The 23,593-nt window shown below is 38.6% G+C and overlaps 1 protein-coding gene and 1 pseudogene across 1 annotated transcript in view; both read right to left on the bottom strand.

Moving 5' to 3' along the window:
* Tenm1 (teneurin transmembrane protein 1) overlaps window positions 1-23,593 on the bottom strand; it is an 873,778-nt gene that overhangs the window by 651,339 nt on the left and 198,846 nt on the right. The gene's annotated exons all lie outside the window — the stretch shown is intronic.
* Window positions 6,219-6,564, bottom strand: LOC103734843 (annotated as a pseudogene).

The following is a 23,593-nucleotide window of genomic DNA, read 5'->3' as shown; positions in this document are numbered from 1 at the left end:
GTGTCCCTCAATTGATGAGTGGATAATGAAAATGTGGTTCATATATACGATGGAGTTTTACTCAGCAGTAAAGAAAGATGAAATCATGAAATTTGCAGGTAAATGGATGGAACTAGAATCTGTTATACTAAGTGAAGTAACACAATCTCAGAGAATTCTTTTTGCAAAGCATGTACTTGCTAGCAATTAGAGAATTATTATAATACCTAAAATACAGACAAAACCCTTGCTGTTTTATTAATTAAAGTAAATACTTATTTGCACTACCTTACTGCAAGTCTTTAAAATACAACATAATAATGAATCTCATTTTGGTAGTGCATTGTAAATCATATTGGTAAGTTCTGGTATTCTCCAGGTTTAATAGGTGATAGTTTATTATTCATGTTCAGCATAAACTAAGGCATTAAAATTACAAATTTACAAGTAAGCCACAAAAATTATCCTTGTCTTTCACATTATGGTTTTAATAATTGAAAATACTATCTGACCTAGAGCAAGAAAATGCTGGAACTTGAAAGTTCACCTGAAACTTATGACTTAGAATAACAAAATTCCCTGAACACTGGAGCCATCTTTTTATTTGCATCAAGAAAATCTAGTAAATGAACAAAGGAAGGTTAGGCTGCTTTGTGAGATTTATACTTTCAGTATTCCTTTAAAAGCCTTATATTTCCAAAATGCATGCATTACAAATATTAGAGGAGACATATTAATGTTAGGTTTACACCTAACATGAGAAATGATCATGCATATGTTCGACTTATTGCAACCAAATGATTTTTCCCTGGCTAGCAAGCGCAGCAACTTGAAAGCTGTCTTTTGAAATAATGCATTTACCAAATGTATATTGAGCAGGCAACTCCACAAGGCTGAGCTTCCTGTTCCTCACTTTTGAGGACTCCACAGCCTTCCACTCACAAGGAGAGGCTAATTCTTCTAAAATTCAGTTTATTTAGTTGAATGAGCTCTCTTTTTCCCTTGTTTCAATTCAAATTTGTGTTGATTAATTTCAAAGGCAACTTTGTTAATAATGAGCCTATCAAGGACTTAAGTTGTATACTAAAAGCCTGAACTACAGACATCCTATAAATACATGTGTACTTTTGCGTGGGTTTGAATGTATTTTTGATGAACATATATTTTTAAATTATGCCATCTATTTGAAAGGGTAATTTTACAGATAATCTGGTGAAGTGAGGGGTTCTCTGGATGAAGGAGAGAGAGAAAGAGAGCAAGAAACATCAATTAACTGAACACACCCATTGTCCCTTATAAATTAAGAGGAAGCAATGTTAACCATAGTTAATCATCTGCCATCCTTTTAGCCCTAGCAATGCCCTTTTTATATGATGTAGTGTTCCCATTTTGCTGACCAAGTCAGCTGAGCCTTTATGGGACAAATAACAGTACTCAGGACTGTTTTCTCATTTGAAAAATGAGGTAGCTAAGATTACATGATTATCAAGGTCTTGTACCTCTTCTATGATTTGAAATGCTTTCAGTCAGTGTGATCACCAAAGTTGCTTGTCTTGAGAGCTTTCTCCATAATGTAGTAGTATTGAAATAGGACCATTAGTAGCTGTAATTCAGAGGGAAGTCAAAAAAGAGACCCCTCCATGCTCACCTCCTGTGTGGCAGTGTGCTCTCTCCTTTTTGCAAGAGCTCTTGCCATTGTGATACATTCCATCATGAAGCTTCTAAGAGTTATCCTAATATTGAAATCATGACCTTGGAGTTCCAGAAATTTTAAGGTAATTCTTTTTCTTTTAAAGTTATCCTACTTTAGGTATTTTATAACAGAAAGGAAAAAAATGAATTAAGACACTATGATTTCAAAGTCTGTGATTCAACTCACTTTGGATGTACTTCATTATTTAATAATTTATGCAAATACAGAGAATTATGTGCAACAGACATATGATAGTGACTGTGGAAACAAAAATGCCCAAGTTCTTAAGGAGTGTAGAAACCTATTTGTGGTGATAAAATTATATCCCCAAAAATTATACAGAATAAGGTATGTAGGAAAAGGCTATGGATCAAAATGAAAGGCGTAGGGAAAGAAATCAAAATCATTCCACTGCTGTCCTGATTTCTATCAATCCACAATGCATAATGAGACTTCAGTGTGGTGTGTTGTTTGTTAGAATAGTTAATATTACCTTTCTTGTATTACAAATCATAGACATTGACACATGTAAATAAATACAAACACACATACACACATCTATCATCTATCTATCTATCTATCATCTATCATTTATCATCTATCTATCTATCCATCTTCTATCAATCAATCTATCTATCATCTATCTATCATCTATCTTCTATCATCTATCTACCTATCTATCATCTATCTATGTATCTATCATCTCTATCTATCTATCATATCTATCATCTACCTATGTATGTATGTATGTATGTATGTATGTATGTATCTATCTATCTATCTATCTATCTATCTATCTATCTATCTATCATCTATCTATCATCATCTATCTATACATGATCAAGACTGGTCGAAAAATGAAGGCCTACTGCCAGTCAAGAAATTTTCTTAATGAACAAACTGGTCACAGTAGGGAGTATAATTGTTTTGGTTTCTTTTTCTTCCTGAGACTGTAAGCTTCCAGAAGACTGTGTCGTTTTTGTTTTTTACCATTGCATTGTCTGTACCTAGTGCCTGAAAAACAGAAGGTGTTCATTAAATGTTTCTATTAAAGACAGAACAAAGGTTCTAGTCATAAAGTGCATCTCAATCCAGCTCCTACACAAACTTGTCCTAGTACTACTGTCGCATTTTTACCCATCCAAGAGCACTGGCACACTTCTTTACTCTCTCAGAGCTCAGGAAGCTAAGGCATATCTGAGGGAAACAGGACAGTCCTGGCATTGTATATAGATGGAGTATCAATCAGATTTTCCTTCGAATTCACTTTATTTACTTTTAATTATCTATGGTCACTTCTTACTTCATCAAAATTCTAGAAGTATAATGGTACCTCTAAATTTCCTTAACCTTATATTTATCCACACACTTGTTTTTAACCTGTCCCACAGTGACAGCCCATTTTCTTACCCAGAGTCTCCAAATCAAAATAGCTCCAACATTTTATTGTTATATATTTGACACATAAAATCAAGTTCTTGATAGATGGATTTCAGCTAAAATATTTTGTATAAATTTAGATGAAAATAAAGCAAAAGAAGAAAATGGGCCACTTCATAAGACTCGATTCCACACTAAAAACCGTTGTTCTTAGTGCCAGATAAAGACCCAGAAATTTGTGAAGATACACAAATCCTACAAGTCTCTTGGCATTACATCTTGATTTCTCATAAAATTTCTAATATTCTAACTGTATAAAAAGATATTTTAAATGGGATTGTGGAGCTTTTTAGGTTTTATTTTTGAGACAGGGTATCCGTATAGTTCCAATTGGCCTGGAACTTGTTGTGTAGATGAGGCTGGCCTCAATCTCACAGAAATTTCCCTGCCCTTTCTGATTAAGGATGTGCATCATCATGCCACCTTAGTTCTTTTTTTTAATAAAACATACTTACATATATATATGTTTATATATGTATAAGTGTTTTGTCTGTATGTATGTAAGTATACCTGTGCATTCAATGCTTGCAGAGTCCAGAACAGGACTTTGGATGACCTGCAGCTGGAGTTATAGATGGTTGCTTGCTGCCATGTCAGTACTAGAAGTCAAACTTGAGTCCTCTGGAAGAACAGCCAGTGTTCTTAACCACTGAACCATCTATACAGCATCAAAGTTTTCAATTGCTCTGGAATACACTATGTAGAAGGCAGGCATGAAAGGAAATATTGGTAATGGTAAATCTTACTGCAGTGGGTCGTATTGAGAACATAGTCTCTACTTGCCTGCAGAACACGGTCAGTGAATCTCACATATTTTGCTGTCTGGGTTAGAAACATACATGGTCTGTACAGAAGCACAAATTTCTGTCACTTTTTTCATAGAACAACAAATAATAGGAAAAGTAGCTGAAGAAGCTACATGTGACACTAAGCCTGATTCTGTGTTTCTATGAACAGTAGGACTTTTGATTTTTGTTATCATAAGACAAGATATATTAACACAAGTGGCCATGATCATTTAAAATCTAAGAGTAGGGGTAAATATTACTTTGAAAGTTCCCCAATTTTTAAATTTTCTCATCAATTTTTACCTTTATAGAAATAATTATCTCCAATTCAACATGTTAATAGTAGAGTGAAAAGTTTTATGAATTATTCTAAAGAACCCTGATTAAAGATTTTATTTTAAAAGCATGTTAGTTATTGATGTTCTAAAAATTCCAAGGGGAAAGAGTATATAGGCTACTTTATAACTTTTGGAAATTTTGATCTAATGGCTGTGGCTTCCGTTAGCTTTTTATCAAAACTGAAATACTTTGTTCTGCTTCAGTGACTAGCTCCCAGTTAAATAGTATCTGAGCCGAAGTCTATGATTCAGTAAGTTGCACAGTTTTATACATGCTGCAGACAGAGAGATAGGCAGCTGTCCACCATCCACACATTAACCAAACACCACTAGAGAATATCCTTGTCACACAACCAAGGTAAAAATATACAATCCAAAATAACTGGAACAGTGTGTCTATACATATCTGCATAATGAATAGTTGTCTTCCCAACCAGAAAGCCTATTTTGTGTGGATGGGGCCATTGTGGAATGCATCGACATTCTTAGGTCTTTAAAACATATTCTTAGACCCTGACTCAACCTGTTCAGTCACTTTGAATAAGTCTCTAAAGAAGAAGAAGAAACACATTAAGTCAGCTAATGATGGAATCCCTTTTAAGTGTTTATTACATAGCTAAAAAAGTTTACACTACCTATAATATTTTCTGGGCCAGTGCAGTGGTTCAGTGGGTAAAGGTACCTATTGCCAAGGCTGACAAGCTCAGTTCCATCCTTATATCCTAAATGGTTCTCCCATAAGTTGTTTTCTGACCTTAACACACAGTCCATGAGACACATATAAGCTAAATACATCTTAATTTTTAGTATTTTCTATTTTTAGCGTTGTTGTTATTATGGGTTTTTTATATTCAAGTTTTCAGTCTGAAGCCTAGACTAGCCTGGAACTTACAAGGTGAACTAGGCTTGCCTAAAACTGTAAGTGATCTTCCTGCCTCAGCTTTCCATGTCCCAGAAAAATAGAGACTTTTTTTCATGTTGGATTTCAATCTTCTATTGCAGATCAATACCATAAGTGAAAGTAGTGATGCTCATCACTGAGCAAATATTCAAGCCATGTGTTAAATTTGTCACAATACAGAATGTTGAACCCCTAACCACAGAGTTTCTGATTTAGCAATTCTAGGACGATGCCTGTAGTTTTATATTTTGACCAAGTTCCTAGTAATGTAGCTTCTGCCAATTCACAGAACATACTTTGAGAATTATTGTGCTAGAACATAATCATAATAAGCCTTTAGATTTAAGTTCAAATCCCATTTCATCCAGATAGTCTTATAGGAAGAAAACTGTTACATACCCTCCTAACTCAGATATGACCTTTCAAATATGTCTGTTATAGGGAAACTGAGATATAAAAAATAGTCAGATTCCTTTGCTATCCTATATGTTTTTTTTATTTCAATGACATCCCTTTATTCTAATTAACTTGAGTCAAAATATCACCACTAGAAAAGGAAGCCAATACGAAACTTTGTATTCAGTGAACTTTTAGTTAGAATGGCTTCAATAGTTAGAACTGCCATAGAGTTAGAATGCTGCTTTTGTAAATTGATGTATTACATACCAGCATTAGTAATTTCAGAAATACATGCATATAGCATTTTTTTTTAAACTTGTAATGACTCTTTTATTGCCTATAGCTGACATTGCCCAGGGCTGGTGGGAAATAACTTACATCAACTATGGCATCTGACAGGTGTTGCCAAGCTTGGAAGAGGACAAAGCTGTGGAGGGCACTGATTATGGAAAGGGGTATAAGGTGGTGGTGGAAATGTCCTTGGAGAACATCTCTTTCTTGCCTCCAAGACCCTAAGAACCTCTATTCCCTCCTTATGCCCAATGGAGCAAAGTGGAGGTCAGGGTACCTTAGCTACATAGAGCTAAGTAGAGGGGCAAAAGGCAAGGGGAGTTGCCAGCAAACCATGAGGAAACAGGTTTCAATGCCAGAACAACACAGGAGCCAAGAATCACTTGCAGTCACAGGATGACACAGGGAGGACGGCTGTTGGTGATCTTTTCTAGGGCTCTTCGAATGCCCTTAGTGAGGTCTTTCTCATAAGAAAAGCCTTCATTCTCCAGCTTGGAGAACACTAGCTGTCTGTTGATCTCGATCTCAAAGGCCCCTGTCCCCCAAGTCGCGACTCAGTCTCGATGCCCGGATACTCCTCCTTCACAGCGCTCACCAGCTTCAGGTTGTCTCAAAGCTGCAGGTTGTCTCAAAGCTGCAGGTTTCGCAGTACTCCACTACGATGTGGACTCCACTGCCTGTTTCCTCCTCCCGGGGAGGGGGTGCTACAGACACCTGCCCCGGCTCCCCGCTCATTGCTGCCCACTTGGCTCCAGAGGTTCCTTCCGGGTGTGACCGCATATAGCATTTTAAAAATTTTTTTAAAATTTCAAAACTTCCAAACTGGAAAGCATAGTGTAATATACACACAAATATCTATCACTAGACTGAATAATTATTAATATTTTCCAAAATTATTTGTTTTTTAAAAATGATTTTACTAATTCTCTAATAATTTCGTACATGTGTGCAATGAACTTCAATTATATTCGCCCCCACTCCTCCCTTTAACTACTGTCATATCCATCCCCCACTCCCCACACCTTCCAACTTTGTGTCCTCTTTGATTTTTGTACCCTACTGAGTCCAGTTTGTACTGGTCATATACTTCTGCGTGTGGGGCCATCCACTGGAGCATGTTCACAAACCAGGGGCAATGTCCATAAAGAAAATGGACTCTCACTTTCCCAGAAGCCATCAACTGTTCGTAGATCCTCAGAACTCGGTGGTCATGAACTCCTCACTTCATTCTAAAATGTTGACAGACTTTGTCTTGTGTAGGTTTGTCCAGGTAGTCACATTTGCTGTGATTTCGTGAGTATAGATGCCCTGTTGTGTACAGAAGACGTTTTTGTCCTGGTTCCCTTGGCTTCTGGCTCTAATAATCTTTCTGCCCTCTATTTTGTAATGGTCCCTGAGCCTTGGGGAAGAGGTTGCAATGCAGATGGCATAAAAAAGCTCATTGCAAGGGATATGATACCTTCCTGGTCAGGGGTGTCCCAGTGAGCCCACCAGCAATGCAGGCTATTGCCATTGCTCTTGGCTATTGTGGTGGTTTGAATGAGAATGTCCCCTATAGGCTCCATGTATTTGAACACTTGGTCAGCTGTTGGCACTGTTTGGGGAAGGTCATTGAACCTTTTGGAAGTGTGGCCTTGCTGAAGAAAGTGTATTGATGAGAGTGAAATCTGAGAGTTCATAGCCTCTCCCCAGTTCCTTTATCTCTGTCTGTCACTGCTTCCTGTGCCTGCTTCAAAATGTGAGCTCTCAGTGTTCTTCTCTGTCTTCTCCTCCCATGCCTCTCCCATCATGGTAGACTGATTCCTCTGGAACTGTAAACCAAATAATCTCTTCCTTTTATGAGGTGCCTTGGTCACAGTGTTTTATCACAGCAGCAGAAAAGTAACCAATATAGCTACCCAACTGAACTTGATTTTAGGACCCTATTTGTGAAGACATCACACAATTTGGTCACAGGTCAAGAAAAAATCAAGTTGGTACTGATTAGGAAGCTTATTTCTTGATGATTAGCTTTCACAATACCAGAAGGTGCTATGCAGGTTGTTGCGGGGGCGGGGGGGGGGAGTCATCAACAGTCTTACCCAGCTGTGAACACTGTAAGATATGGTAATGACCTCTGTTGGAGGACATGTCCATGAGGCAATAATGGCACCAATGTTTAGGAGTAATTAACCATCTTCTGATTTGAGTTAAGGCCCATTCCATGGGAGGAAATGAATGACAATTACTATAAATCTGACCAAGATCCAATGGGTAGGGAGATAACAGGCTTCACAGAAGAATCTACTATTACTTTGCTAAATGGACATAATATCAATCTGCCCTCTAAATTCACATGTCTATCTACAGATTAGTGCAGCTTTCAGACCTCATGAGAGAAGTTTCTTTGTGTAGTGGATGGTGGTTAATGCATAAAATCATAGCTACTCAACGTGTAGAGAATAAGAGACTGCGGGTTCCTCAATTACAAGTGGAAAATCTATAGTACTTCATTTATTTTTTAATCTGGTATATTTTAAGTCACTTTGGGGCACCATGATATGTATTCTCCAAATATTTCTGTACATAAATGGGCATACATACCATTCTATAATGTACTTTGTTTATTTGTAGGTCTAGGGATTATACCCATGAGTTTGTGCATCCTAGACAAGTCCTCTACCACTGAACTGCCTTTCTAACCTGTGCATTTTAATTGTAGAATATTTTAATTTTTATTGTTTCAAAAAGATCTATTATATACTTAAGAGAAATGGTAGCCCTTTAAGATGAGGAAATTTAAGTATCAAACACAATGCTCAAGTTTCAAAAGCAAGTTTCTGACAGTGTAGAATCTGTGATAATGTTAATTTATTCACTTGTTTAGTGATTTTTTTTATTCTTAACATGTGACATGTGCATTTTCTGTCAGACATTGTGGTTGGCACTAGAAATATAAAGTAGAATGTCTTCTTCTCTTGTTCATGATCTTTCTAAAAGTGTTGCTATTACTATACAAATTTCACTCTAACAGAATACTGAAGAAAATAAGACTAGACAAGGATTACTCAGTCACTTCTATACACAGCGGTTGCTTTTGATGCTAATGAATAGATATGCAAACAAAAATTCTTTGTTTAAATCAGTTTAGGAAACCCTGTGTTAAAAACATACTTCCTTATTAAAGAATGTGTTAGAGAGTATAATAAATGTGCATGCAATGGATATTTCCAAGTCAACTTATGCTACGTACTATTTCTATAATTTTTGAACTGTAAGTATAAATGTGTTGATTTGATGGTCTAACTTCTCTGCCTCTCTCTCTCTCTCTCTCTCTCTCTAAATGTAGAAATTTTACAGAAAACACATTTTGATGGGTATTCCACTAGGAAAATCTAGGGTTTGATTTACATAGACTAAGAAAAACTTTCAGGAGAAACAATACAGGCAAAAAAACTCAGAATATATTCTTTACTGTTTTCAAAAAATAACACTACCCAGTTAGAAATGAATTGTTTCCTTAATGATTTTAAAATTATTAAAGTCAAATTTAAAATGTTTATCAATATTATGCCATAAAAGCATCATATAACAGTAATAATTTAATCATCCTATCATGCCCAGAACCATTAATTCAATTAAAATATTTTAATATATCTCTAAAAAATTCATTATATAATTAGAACTGACAGGGTTTTGCTAAATAGTGTAACCATATTTTCAGAAAACCACTCAATCAAGATAGAAATATTCTTAATGTGAATTATTATTTCTTATCATGTTGTTTTAAAAAAAACACCTAGTGGCAAAGCATTTTTGTGGGAAAGATTTTAAGGTTCTACACAGAGAAAATTTCTAAAAACGTATTAAGTTGTTTATGCAAATTTCTCTACATTTTTGGAAGAATTATATAAACGTCAAAATCAGTTATTTTATTTAACTACCTGCAGTTACTTATTCATTGTGTGTGTGTTTATGTGTGCATATATGCACCTGCATATGCACATGACACAGCCTGTATGTGTAGGTCAGAGGACAACTTCTATGAGTCAGTTCTCTCATTCTGCTTTCATATACATTCCAGGTCATTAGGTGTGTGGCATCAGGCACCTTTTCTTGTTGAGCCATCTTGTGGACCCAGAACATATTTCTGATCATAAGTATCCTAAGAGCTTCCTTGAAGTTAATAATAACCCATTTAAAATTTAAGTGCAGTAACATACCCATAAAAACAAGCAACATATGTTCTCTCTTATTTGTGGACTGTAATTCCAAATCGTTATACATGAGTATATATCCTGATGTAGTAACTGCAGAAGCCAGGAAAATGTAAGGGAACCATGGGGGGAAATGGAAAGAACGAGCTCAAGAGAAGGGGATAGTAGGAGGCAGGTGTTACTAAGGGGTAAATGTGGAAAATAGGGGTATTTAACTGGGAACGAAGGAGGTAAAGTTATACAAGGAACCATGGAGTAAAGGAATAGAAGCAGCTCGAGAGAGGGGGAACGAGGAGGAAATGGGGAAAATGGGGATTCTTCAACTAGAGAGGGAAGAGGAAGGTTTAGACAGGGAGAGGGAGAGGAGAGATACATAATAATTAGGTGGTATATGAAACCAGAGGGAAATGCATTAGTTCAAAAACATACTGATAAATATATGTGCCATATATGTATATGAGCACATCTGTATAGCTGAAAATTATGTGACAAGAAGAACAGTGCCAGAGAGGAGAAATCCTCCTTTAAGATGTTGGTCAGGATGGTCTAAGAAACTCCAAAAATAACACAGGCTATTGCTAAACCCCTTGATTGCCTCCCAGAACTTGAAGGTAAAACCCTATTCCTAAAACAGGACATACTTCAAATATAGGACTTGGAGCAATGGATCTGGAACTGACCTGAAGCCTCCTCCCTGAAGGCTAGCTCTCATAATATCTAAGGATACTGTGAAAGCAGTTAAGGGAGAAAATAGATCAACGGTCCAACCCCAGCTGTGAAGCCTAATAACCACAATGAGTAGCACAGCAAATTATCCCTGTTAGTACAGTAGTGGCACTTTTATCTTGGGCATAATCAACATCTAAATGGACTTATGCCTATGCAGAGAGAGGGAACTCATATGTGGTACTCTAAACATAGTCAACTACATATGACTGAAGACGTCATAGATCTTTGAGAAAAACCTATGTCTGTCACATGCCTAGACAAACATAATTTATTACTGTATGCTAAAATTGTATCTTTTTTTCTGGTCTTTTTGATACAGGGTCTCCCTGTAGCCCCAGTTGTCCTGGAACTCACTATGTAGACCAGGCTGGCCTTGAACTCACAGGGATCCGCCTGCCTCTGCCTCTGCTGGGATTAAAGGCTTACGCCACCATGCCCGGCCCTAAAATTGTATCTTTACACATGCAAATATACTTGTCACTATTCATCAAAGAAGGTTTTTTAAAAAATTTTTTTTGCAACAGTTAGAAACTATTACAAAGTTCCACAACTGGTCAAACACAGAGAATAAGTATCTGTGAGATGCCCAACTCTAAGTGACATATCTACAGTAGAACTTCTACACCCAAAATTCAGGGAACATAGGGAACAGGGAGTAGAGAGAATATTAATATATCCCTCAACTCTCAGCAATTAAGTTTCCTCATGTAACAGATGGTGATTAACACAGAAATAAAGAGAATAGGAGACTGACCAAAATGTAGAGAATAAGAACTGCAGAGTGTATGTCCTTGGATAGGACTCCTATAGCAAAACTCTGCCACCCAGGGCTCGGTAATCATTGTAGAAGATGGGGTGTAAAGACTGTAAGCGTCACGGGTAGTGAATGAACACAAGGAAACAGTGTTTTTCAGGTGGCTAGGAACTTGCTCTTATGAAATTACAGCAACAGTTGCAGAATGTGCAAGACGAATGGAAACTCAAACCAGATAAAAACACATAACGAAATGTGAGAAATTTGGAAGAAGCTGCAACCTTAGCCAAGGAATTATCAGCAGCTTATCACTTCTGGGTGAGGGAGAGCTGTTCAGCACTCATCAAGAAGCTTCTTTTTGCAACAGATGGCAGCTACTGCAGAGTTGCATATCTGGTCAGGCACAGAGAACATACACCTGGGAGATGCCCAGTACCAGGTGACACATCTGCAGTCAGAATCTCTACAACTAAGGCTCATGGAACATAGCAGAATAAGGGGTAGAGAGAGGCCGAATGCACCCTTCAACTCTCACCAGTGAGGCATCCGTGTACATCAGAGTGTGATGCACAGAGAAGTCCACAACTGGCCACGTTTTGAAGAATAAGGGACTGTAGAGTGTAGGATGGGACTCCTATATGGAACCTCACCCACCCACAGCTCAGGGACCATTTTGGAAGAGGAGGCAGAAATATTGTAAGAGTCAGGGCTGGTTCTTGAACACATGGAGGTGGAGGTTTCCAGGCCACTGGAGGCTTGCTCCTGTGAGCCTGTGGCAGCAGTGGCTTTGAACTCAGGACCCATGTCAGCTCAATTAAACAAGGGCCCAAAGGGGAGGTGAGAAATAGGTGGTGGGCCAGCACTAGATAGAGAACTATTTGAGACTGATTGGTGCTGAGTGAGGGAGAGTATGACTTACATACGACCACTGGGTGGGCTGACTAGACTCCAGTGGGCGCATTTACACTGAAGGACATTTGGGTAAAAACATCTGAATGAATAGGACTCAGCATGTATGGCAAAGTGCATAGGGTTCAGTGGGAGGATAAGGGGAGGCATCGATGGGGGAGGGGTGTCTGGATTTGAGTGGGGAAATTTATGAAATTTTAAAAGCTCAATAAAAAATAAATAAAAAATTGAAGTAGTTCAAAAATAGAACACAGAAATAAAACTTGGATAATCTTGTGTAATACTGTATAGTCAGTAACATTCTCTATTTTGATCAAAAACTATCTTAATGGATTAGATTAAAGTATGTGACTACTATTAATAAAGTAGTAAATATCAAATGCTATTATGTTTTATATGGTGGATATTAATATATAGACTCATTTATAAATATGACTTAAGGTAGAATGAAATTTGGATATTAAGAATGAAAAACGTGGTGGCTCATGCCTTTAATCCCAGCACTCGGGAGGCAGAGGCAGGCTGATCTTTGTGAGTTCAAGGCCAGCCTGGGCTACATAGTGAGTTCCAGGACAGCTGGGGCTTCAGGGAGACCCTGTCTCAAAAAGACCAAAAAAAAAAAAAAAGAAAAAAAGAAAAACGTGGCTTCTAGTCTCTGTCTCCATAATCATGAAACAATTTTCTTGGTGGTTTTAGGTACACGATTTGATCTCCCTAAGCACTTGACCTTCTTTCTTATAAAACGAATTCATCAGTAGTACCCCAAATATATGAAACTGACATGACATGATTTGAAGAAAAAATCTAACTGTTATAGCTTATTAAATGTTAACAAAAATGATGATAATAACTAGGTATCATTCTTTTCCTTATAGGTGATTGTGAGTATTGATTGAAAAACTATGCATGGGTTTGGATGAACACAACAAAGTGGTCTTGTGGATGAACTCTCCTTATATGTTATGGTTGATTTTATATATTTAGATGTACTTCTCAAACACATCCCCAGCTAGGGTTCTTCCAATCATTAAATTTCAGTTCAAAGCCAACTCCTCAGAATGTATTTTCTGTCCAAACTACCTAGAGTACTGTCAGTCATCTCAATTTCTAACTACTTTGTCTACTTTGATACCCAGACTGCCCTTACACAATATTAATTTTATGATAATTATTGTTTGTCTCTACCTCATAAAAATGTGCGCAAAGTTCCTATCACAACCTGAATGAAGAAAATGTGATATTGTTATATATATGCATATATACATATATATAATAGAATTCTATTGAGCAAAAAAGGATGAAATCATGTCTTTTGAGACCCTGATGGAATGAACTAGAGAGTGCCCTTTAATAAAGTAAGCCAAACAAGGAAGACAAATACTCTTTGATATGTCTATTATGAAGTTGATATCCTAGAAATTGAGTGTGGCACAGAGGTTACCAGATGCTGGTGAGAATATAGGAAGGGAGGAGGGAGAAAGGCTGGTCATTAGGTTCTGAGTTACACTTCCACAGGCACAAGACATTGTAGTAGAGAAATGTCCAATAGGTGACCATAGAAAACTATATGTGCATTTTTGAAAAGCTAGTGAAAATGATTTTGAAATTTTTCACAATAACAAAATATGAATTATTTGAAGATAAATATATGAGTAGCCCAGTTTACACATTATGCAGTGTATATATGTGTTGAAATGTACCATGGTTCCTCACTAATATGTGTAATTTTGTTGCTTTTTATATCAGTTAAATAATCTAAAAAATAAAATTATAAAAATATCTCACAAAAGGGGTTTGGGGATGGCTCAGTGGACAAATAACTTGCCAGTCAAACATGCAGACCAGAGTTTATATCCCCACCGTTATTCGCATACACACATGTGAATCATTCACATACAAGCATGCATGCGCATATGCACACATACAACACACACACACACACACACACACACTCTCTCTCTCTCTCATAGTAAATAATAAGGCAGAGAACTTATTTTTGTTGTTTTCATTTTACCCTTGTATGGTTTCAAGATCATTTGGCATGTAGTAGGGTTTCAGAAATACTGAGTTACAATGACTAGAACTCCTAATTCCATGAAACTACATAACTGAATACATTTTTCTCAAGGAAACAAGCTTCGGGCCTGTTGTTACTGGGCTCAAAATTTCCCGAAGGTTTCCCCTGGAGGTTATCTTTAAATAGAAGGCCTGGGTTTATTTATGTTTTCCTAGTCAAATACTTCAAAACTCTAGTTAATTCTCCAGATGAGTAATTAAGACAAAACTTAATTCTTCAGATGAATTCTAAGGAATTGATTATTTCTCTAGAGGCCACTGGGCTGCATTTAAATCACCATTTCACTTTGGACTGTGAATGATCCAATTTAAAAATCCCAATGAATCAAATTAACTAGATAACTGCCAAAATGTAATCCCATTCAGGGAGTGAAATATCTGGTTTTATTGCCTTTGTTAGTTAAATGAACTCCATTAGTTAAACTTCGCTTCCATTTGTGCTGTTTTAACACTGACCATGTTTATAGCTTTTAGCCCTAAAATGACTGATATTAAAGCCTATTTTTCCTTATTTTATCCAAAATCTGCTATTTCCCTCCTCCACCACTTAAGGCTCTACATACTAGCTTCATGTGGATATAAGTACCATCTTACGACTTCATATTATAATTGTAAATAAATTGCCAATATTTTCCACATGACTCAGTGTTCATGAAATAAAATGAAACTTTTATTGCACTGGTTGATATTATGTAAATTTTAAGGAACTTAAATTTTTTACCTTAAAAGAGAAAACTGCTTTATGGTTTTGTGAAACTTCCTGAGTTTTTGTGAAGGTGTCTAATAAAAATCCATCTCAGAGATCACACACTAAATTAAAGACAAATAGTTCTTTGGCTTATGTTTCCTACCAGATTCTTGGTACAATTCTCATATCGTTTCTCTATTTTATTTCCATAAAGACTTTTGCATTTTCATTTCAGTTCTCATTCTTTAAACATCTGGCTTCACCTATGCCTGCAGTTTTCTATGAATGTGAACAATCAGGATAGGGGTTATTGTTCTATTCTTGTGCATTAGCACCTGTTACTATTATAAGGCCTACGAGCAAACAGCTCAGATATAATAGCACATTCTGAAATGCAGTAGACATACTGTTTTCCCCTACTTGGTCTCTTTATGAAAGCCATTTCATCAATCCAGTAAGTCAGAGGTTGGCAAACTTCTTTTTTCTATGAAAAGCCAGTCAGTAAATGTTTTAGGTCTTTGTGGTACAAAAACCACATGTGACTGAATCAACGTGGCTATGTTGTATTAGAGGTATTTTTTTTTCATAGGCATTGAAACTGGAATTATGTATAATTTTTGCCTGCCACAAAGTACTTTATTCTGGTTTTTGTTTGTTTTAACTAGTTTTAAAGAAAGAAAAAAACTATTTTCAGTTTATGAAACATTAAAACACAAGCTAAGCAACATTTAGCTGGGAGTCCCAGCTTGCCAGTCCCTACTGTAAGTTGTCCTATGCCACTTAAGGATGAGAGAAAATATCTTTTTCCACTCTGATGATCACAAATATGACACTCAGACATTGAGGAAATGGCACCAAGATACAGAAGAATTTAAAATCATTTAATAATTCAACAAATACTTGTCAAATATTTATTCAGTCAGAAATGCATTTTGCTAATCCCTTGTATATAACACCAATATGTTAGATGAGTTTCCATAAGAAAGACAGCCTTGCTTTTAAAGGTACGGTCTTCCTTCACGGGAGCTTCATGTTGATTTTTCAATGAGACTCATAGTTAAACTACAACTTGAAACTTGTTGGGCTCCTTCATGTATTTACCTCACCTCATGTCGCTATGGAAAGGGCAAAAAAAAACCATCAGTAAACAGGATAGTTGCTCACAGTTCAGTAAAATAAAGCTGTAAGCAACACGAAATCTTACAAGTGAAAATTTATGAACCATCAAAAATAGTTTCAGGTTCATTCCTCAGAAATTCAGATAGCATTATGGTGTGGGGACTAAACATGGAAATTATTTCTATAAATAGAACTTGATCCTTGATTTTACAGCCTAGTGCTCCAAATCTCTAGCCTCAAATAGGGTATATAATGAACTATTTTAAAGCATTTTTATAATTACATGGTTTCTTCAATTTTTTTTCTTTAGCATCCCAAGCATCTAGGGGCTCAATTAATTTAGAGCAAGTCAGAGCATACTAAAATAGACCATTTATGCCTCAGAGATATGAGTTATATTACAATTGATTTTTTATTTGAGAAATTTCAGGATAGCTTATTTGTGCATATATTCCCTGTGCATCCAGAAGAAGTAAAACTTTTATAATTCTTTCCATTAATCTTTTCTTGTGTTAGGTAATAATCTTTTTAGATGTAGTTATTTAAATCATATAGCCTGTAGGTTGAGATCTGAAAATATATGATCAAAACAAGATGGATCATTAATATTTGACTATACCAGTTCCAAAAACCACAAATAAACAGCTGTGGAATGCACCATTCGGCAGAATTTTATCATCAACATGCTACAAACATGAAATTTAGAAACCAAAATCTATGTCTCATCATCTACCAACAGGTAAGATTCTGGAAAGAGCAAAGTAATACTGGAAAAGAACAGCATTGCATGATGATAGATGATAGGCATAACACTTTTATGAGTGTCTTGTGCTTCATAAACAAGGACATGGGAGTCTAAACAATACTGATATTAGGTCAGCGATATAGACTGTGCTCCAGAATGGATCAGGAGCCATTATTCTCAGTCACGAAGATTCCTTTATTTCAAAACCTAGACTCTTATTAACCATTAAGATGTGCTTAGAATAAAGCAGTTAGTTAGCTTTGTTATTCCAATCTGGAGAACATCAATGTACTTTATCAAACACAAAGGGGATATTTATATTTTTACTATTTTCACTGTGAGGTTATTAGCTTTCTCTAACTTTCTGGATAAACTCTGAGAATGCAGAGCAGTCCAGAAATCTCCAGTTCTGTTTAGCCTTGTTACTTACTGTTTCTTGAGTGAACCCATCATCAACAGGTAGTGTGACCTTCAGATTTCTACTTGAAAGTTAATTAAAATTTTTGAACAAGAATATTCAGCATAAGGTAAAGGCACAAAATTTATTTGGCAATAATCAGTTCCAGAAGTTCCAGGAAACAGAACAAAACAAAACAAAACAAAATAAACATCATTTCTGCAAGCATTTTGTACTCAGGCATAAAGCAAATTTGAATTTTCAGTACTGTGAGTAGAGCTGTCATGTCAAAATGAAAGAATGAGATTATGCAATTACACATAGTTTTATTAATTTCTTTTGGGGAAAGGTGGAGCATATTATTTCAATTCTTCATTTCTAAATTTTTTAAAAATATATTTTCCTCTTTTTTGTACATTTTAAAATATTCTATTTATTTTATGTGTTTGAGTGTATTGCCTGAATGTATGTAAGTGCACCAGTGTTGTTCAATGCCCATGGATGTCAGAGGAAGTTGTTGGATCCCCTTGAAATGGAGTTACAAATAGTTATCAGCAGTCATGTTGGTGCTAGAATTCAAACTCAGGTCCTCTGTAAGTGCAGCCTGTGCTCCTAACTGCTGAGCCATCTCTCCAGCCCAAATTTCTAAAGTTTTAAAATTGATTTTTATTTTATGTATATGAGTGTTTTACCAGCATGTGCCACTTGTGTGCAATGCCCAAAGGGGCCAGAAGAGGGCATAAGGTCCCATGGAATTGGAGAAAAAGACGGTGGTTAGCAGTCATGTAGTTGCTGGGATCACAACCAAGGTCATCTGGAAGAACAGTCAGTGCTCTTAACTGCTGAGCCCTCTCCCCAGACCTTCTTCATTTTTATAGATGAATTGAACTATGAAACATACCAAAATTCAAAACGATTCATCCATTCATCTAAATACATAGAGATGATAAGAAGGGAATAGCACAAGTGTATGTGCCCACATGTAAACACACAGTAGACACATGCACACACATATTTGTGTGTGTTCAAATAACAAATTAACATTTCTTGAATATAACACAAGAACCTATAAAACATTGTGAATCAAATGATCTGTAGTGGTCTAAGTACAGAATCTTTCAGTCTTTCAAATCATCATTTCAAGAGGGATACATGGTAAAAGTGTTCAGTGGCACCCAAGGTGATAGACAAATCTGAGTCACGTAAACTGAATTGCAGACCTACAAGTTATTGATGCTCTGTGGGCCTATGAAATGACTCAGCATGTAAAGGCATTTGCCAGTAAGACTGATGACCTGAATTTGATTTCTGGAACCCACATAAATGTGAAGGGAGAGAACTGACACCATACAGTTGTACTCTGATCTGCACATGTTTGCAGTGGTAAGTATGACCTGTCTCCCAAACACATACATGGACACATGCAATTAAAAAAAAAAATGTTGAAAGAAAAGAAATTGCTGCTATAGTTTCAGTATGCTCATACAACTCTTTAATCTCAGTTATTAGGAGCATGATGCAGGAGAATATCAAGTATGAGACCAGCCCGGGCTTAGACATCTTTGGACACTCTGCTGGATAGCTTTAGTGTCAACTTGGCACACCTGGGTTGAGGGAGCCTCAGTCTGGGAATTGCCTTTATTGGACTGGCCTGTGGCCATGTCTGAGGGGTATCTCCTTAATGAGTAATGTAGGAGTGCCCAGCCCACTGTGGGTGGTGCCACTCCTGGGCAGGTGGGCCTGTGTTGTATAGAAAAGCAGCCTGAACAGGGGCCAGGAGAGCAAGCCAGTAAGCAGCATTCTTCCATGGCCTGTGCTCCAGCTCCTGCCTCCAGGTTCCTGCCCTGAGTTCCTACCTTGGGCTCCCTGATGAACTGTGACCCGGTGTAAGACAAATAAATCCTTTCCTCCCCAAGTTGGTAGTGGTCAGAGTGTTTTGTCACAGCAATGAAGAAACAAATTAAGACAGTAATTGGTACCAGAGAGTGGGATATTGCGGTGACAGACCTGACCTTAGTGTTTTTGGGAGGACTGTGGAAGTGTTTGGAACTTTGCGCTGGAAAAGCCATTGCATGCTCAGAGTTTGTTGCTGTGGAGCTTGGAACAGTTATGCTGAAAGAGTTGTAGATGATGGAGGCCTGGCTTATGAAGCTTCAAAGGGAAGCAGAGACTATCAGGGCCGTTTGTGTGAGATTTTTGATGGAGAATCTGTGGGTTCTGGTCAGCTGGGGCTGAAGAATCAGCTGCGATTAAGAAGAGACCAGGACCTGAAGCAAAACCTTCGCTTTACTGGGACAACTGATGTTGGTTAGCTGGGGTTGAAAAATCAGCTGTAAGTAACAAGAGACCAGCATCACTGAGGTGAAGTCTTCTGTGAGGTATTTCCTCAGGGTCAGAACACAGAGGGAGCCCGAGCCTCTATCTCAAGCTGGAAGCAGGACTTGGTAATGTGTAAGAGTCTCCTGCATGGTTCTTGTGTTGAAAGCATGAAGGGTTCACAGAGAATAGCTGAGGCTTGGCATGCAGAGACCAGGAAAGGCCATAGGTGAAAGTGCAGCTTCAGTTATAGTTAAGACCCTAGGATTGAAGGGGTCATGGAGAGAATCTGAGGCTTTGCACCCGGAGAGGCAAGAAGAAGCCATTGGTGAAGGTGTAGCCTCAGTTTCAGTAAAGACCCCAGCTTTTTGGAGATATCAGGACCATAGGATGACCACCAAGGACCACAGTAAGTGTGGAATGTAGCTGGCCTGGGTCTGTATGATGAGCTGTTTGTGCTGTGGATGGCAGAGTCAGAGAAGTGGAGCTGCCAAAATCCTTTGGAAGCCAGAAGACTGTGAGTGAATCCCAGATGTCCAGCCCTGAACTACTTTGCAGGACTTTGGTTTTGCTTAGGTGTGCCTGATTCTTCCCTTTGAAATAAGACAGTACTTGTTTTGGATTTTACAGAGGCCCACCCTCACTTGAAACTTTTAAAAAAGACTATGAACTTTTAAATGTTTGGATTTTTTAAGGCCTGTGGGGTTTTTAAGGTTGTACTGTTGTCTCCCGATTGGCTGGTTCCTCCAATGGGCGGGGCCTGACAGGAGCAGGAAGTAGGAAGGGAAGCTGGGAGCCATCTTGGCATGCAAGCCAAGAGCCGCTGGTAGAGCATGATGGTGTAGGAAACTCGCAGCCAGTGCAGTAACTCAAAGACAGAATGGACTGACTCTCTGCGGACCTGGGGCAAGATTGCTGGCCCCAGAGGCATGAGTGAATGAGGGACTATGGGTGTGGCAAGGTCTGAAAAGGCAGGCTCTGACTGGTAGTGGTGCAGGGCTAGGCACTGGGTACTCATTCCTTTGTAAGTTAATAAACTCACGTAAAATATATTATATGGTTTGTCTCATGTGCAGGAGACCCAGAAAGAATTTGGGCCACAGAATTGGTGTAATCTGACAGGATATGACAAAACTGAGAATGAGTTTTAGAAGAGTGCTGATGGCCACGCTGATGTGTTTCTTTGCAAATGTTACTAAAAAGAGGGCAACCAAGGCAAAAGCTGGGGCCACAGCTATGTTGTAAATGTGGGGATATGTTGCAGGTAGGTGAAGATTTGTTAAAAGTTATGCAAAGATTAGAAAATCTTTTACCTTCTCTAAACTCAAAGGAAGTACCTGGAGAAGGAGAGCGGCCACTTTGCATCATAAAAGATATGCCCCAGGCAGGGGAAGCTGAAAAGGCTGCACTGGAAGACCCAGTTACAGAGCTGGACAGAGAAAAAAGGCGGGACACTTTGACTTGTGTAAAGTCCAAAGAAAAATACAGATAATAGTAAAAAGGGAAAAAAAGCTAACTCTACTATAGCTAGGAAGTATTCCATTGCTGGAAGTGTTAAAGCTAAGAAAAACTTACAAGCAAGCAAGCAGAGAGCCCCTGGCCACGTGGCTTGTGAGAATATGGGACATTGGAGCAAATTACGTCAGTCTAAGTCCTTCAGAAACTTCACAGCTGAGTTATATAACCACCCAGCCATCCTCATGATATAGACTACTCAATCTAGGTCAATGCAGGGGAGATCAGTCCTTAATGGGATGGCTGGTTGAAGGCATTAAAGATACATGGTTGTCAACAAGGGAGACTAACATGATTAGCAGGGGCTGGAGGACTATAAAGGAGGGGCAGGCATTACTGAGAGAACTAGGTATGAGAAAAGCAATATATGATGTCCAGTTCACTGGGCCAGATGAGACTGTGTTCACCAGAGATATGAAAGAAAGCTTAATTTAACTGGGATCTCAAGAATGGTATGGGGCTTTAATGGCTTTACTAAGCCTTTGATGGGACAGGATCTCTGTAAAGTGAGAGAGGCTTTGGCAAATCTAAATGATTCTGACCAGCATGTAAAATGTGTCTGTGAAATAACAGAACATCCTATAAGAGATATAAAAAAGACCAGACAGAGGAAATGGTCCAGTTGGGTTACTCAAAGACAAATGTGGCAAGACTTATGTTAAACCCAAATCCCCAGAGAAAAAAATTGATAGAAAACAAAAGGCATTTCTGGAAGGCTTTAAAACCAGAACAGTTACAAAGGACATTTGAAGGATAACTGTACAAGGTGTGGTTAAGAATCCCCAACGATTAAATAAGATGCATTTTTCTTCTGATAAAGGCTATACTAGGGGTGGAAGCAGGTTTTCCCACCAAGTTCTCCCCCAGCAACCTGGTGTGGTCAATGGGAAGATGACAGATGTGGCTACAATCAGGAGGCAGACCCAGAGCCTGTCTGACTCAGGGAACCAACAAGTGCAGCGGGAATAGGAGAAGCCCCCTGCCTCCTTAGCACAGTGCAGAGTCAGGCAACTGGAGCCAACACCTATAAGTGTATCAAGAATAAAAGAATCCAAAGGGAAAACTAAAAATGGTAATGAGCTAACCACAGCTCCCCCCCCTCCCCAACAGGGACCTACAGACTTAGGAGCCTGGAAAAGGGATCTTAGCTGATAAGCACCTTGACCTTTGAGGTCAAGAAGAACAAACTCTGCTGAGAAGCAGCCTGCCTTTCCTCTGACCTCCAAAGATAAGATAAGCAGAGTTCCTCTTAAGAGGAAAAAGAAAACACTTCCACACCCTAATCCTACCTGCTTCCCCCTCCCTGATTCCACACCCTAAAGCCCCCATATGTAAAGTCCCAGCTCACAACCCATGGGCGGACATCTTTCATGGACATCTTTCCCTGACATCCTTCCCTTCCTTCCCTTCTTCCCTTTCCTTCCCTTCCCTTCCCTTCCCTTCCCTTCCCTTCCCTTCCCGAGGGAAAGGTGCCCCGTGCGAAATAAATCTATATCCAACTGAGAATTCCATCTGAGCCTCCATGCCTCATCCATCCACTCATGCCTTCCTCCATCCATGCCGCCCGCTCACTCCTGCCCATTCTCTACCTATCAGATGGTGCCATGACTCGGATCTTACTTGAAGGGACCTCGCACGTAAAACTTTCAGACTCGCTTGTCGTTACTGGCCTCTGCGAACACCACTAATTCAGCATTAAGGTACACTTCCACCCTCTATCTCTCTCCCCTCTCCCATTCCTTTCAGCTCTCTCTCTCCCTCTCTCTCCCCTTTCCCCTTCACTACTCTCTGCCAGTTCTCTTTTCATCTCCTTTCCAATCAAATTTGGTCACTCCTGGACCTCACTCACGGCCACTGGACAACACTGGTTTCTGCGACCGTTGAATAGCCCGGCACAGATACTGTGTCTGTCCATGCCCACCTGGGAGTCAGACCTGCCTCCCCGTCGCACTCAAATCCTTTTCCCTACCTCAGCTCCCTTCCCTTCCTCGCTCCTGCCATCTTTTGCTTTCCCCTAACATCTCATCTTCTCTCTCTCCCTCTCTCTCTCTCTCTCTCTCCCTCTCTCTCTTGCTCTCTCTCTCCTCTCCCTCCATTCACTGGCTACTCTGAGCTTCATCTAGGCCTCTCCATTCTTCTCCACTCCCAGTCCATCTCGGCCTCCGGGCCTACTCTCCTACTGGCTGGTCACGCACCACATTGCACAACCTCTCCTAACTCATTTTTACTTGCTCGAAATCACACTGGTGTGTGGGAGGTTCCGCCCTGCCTTTGACTACAGGATGCTGTGGTCACTGGCGGGGGCACGCAGAGCTCATAT

The sequence above is a fragment of the Nannospalax galili genome, unplaced genomic scaffold (assembly GCF_000622305.1).
Source record: "Nannospalax galili isolate Female #2095 unplaced genomic scaffold, S.galili_v1.0 scaffold75, whole genome shotgun sequence".
Lineage (NCBI taxonomy): Eukaryota > Metazoa > Chordata > Mammalia > Rodentia > Spalacidae > Nannospalax > Nannospalax galili.
This window is presented reverse-complemented; position numbering and strand designations above follow the sequence as displayed.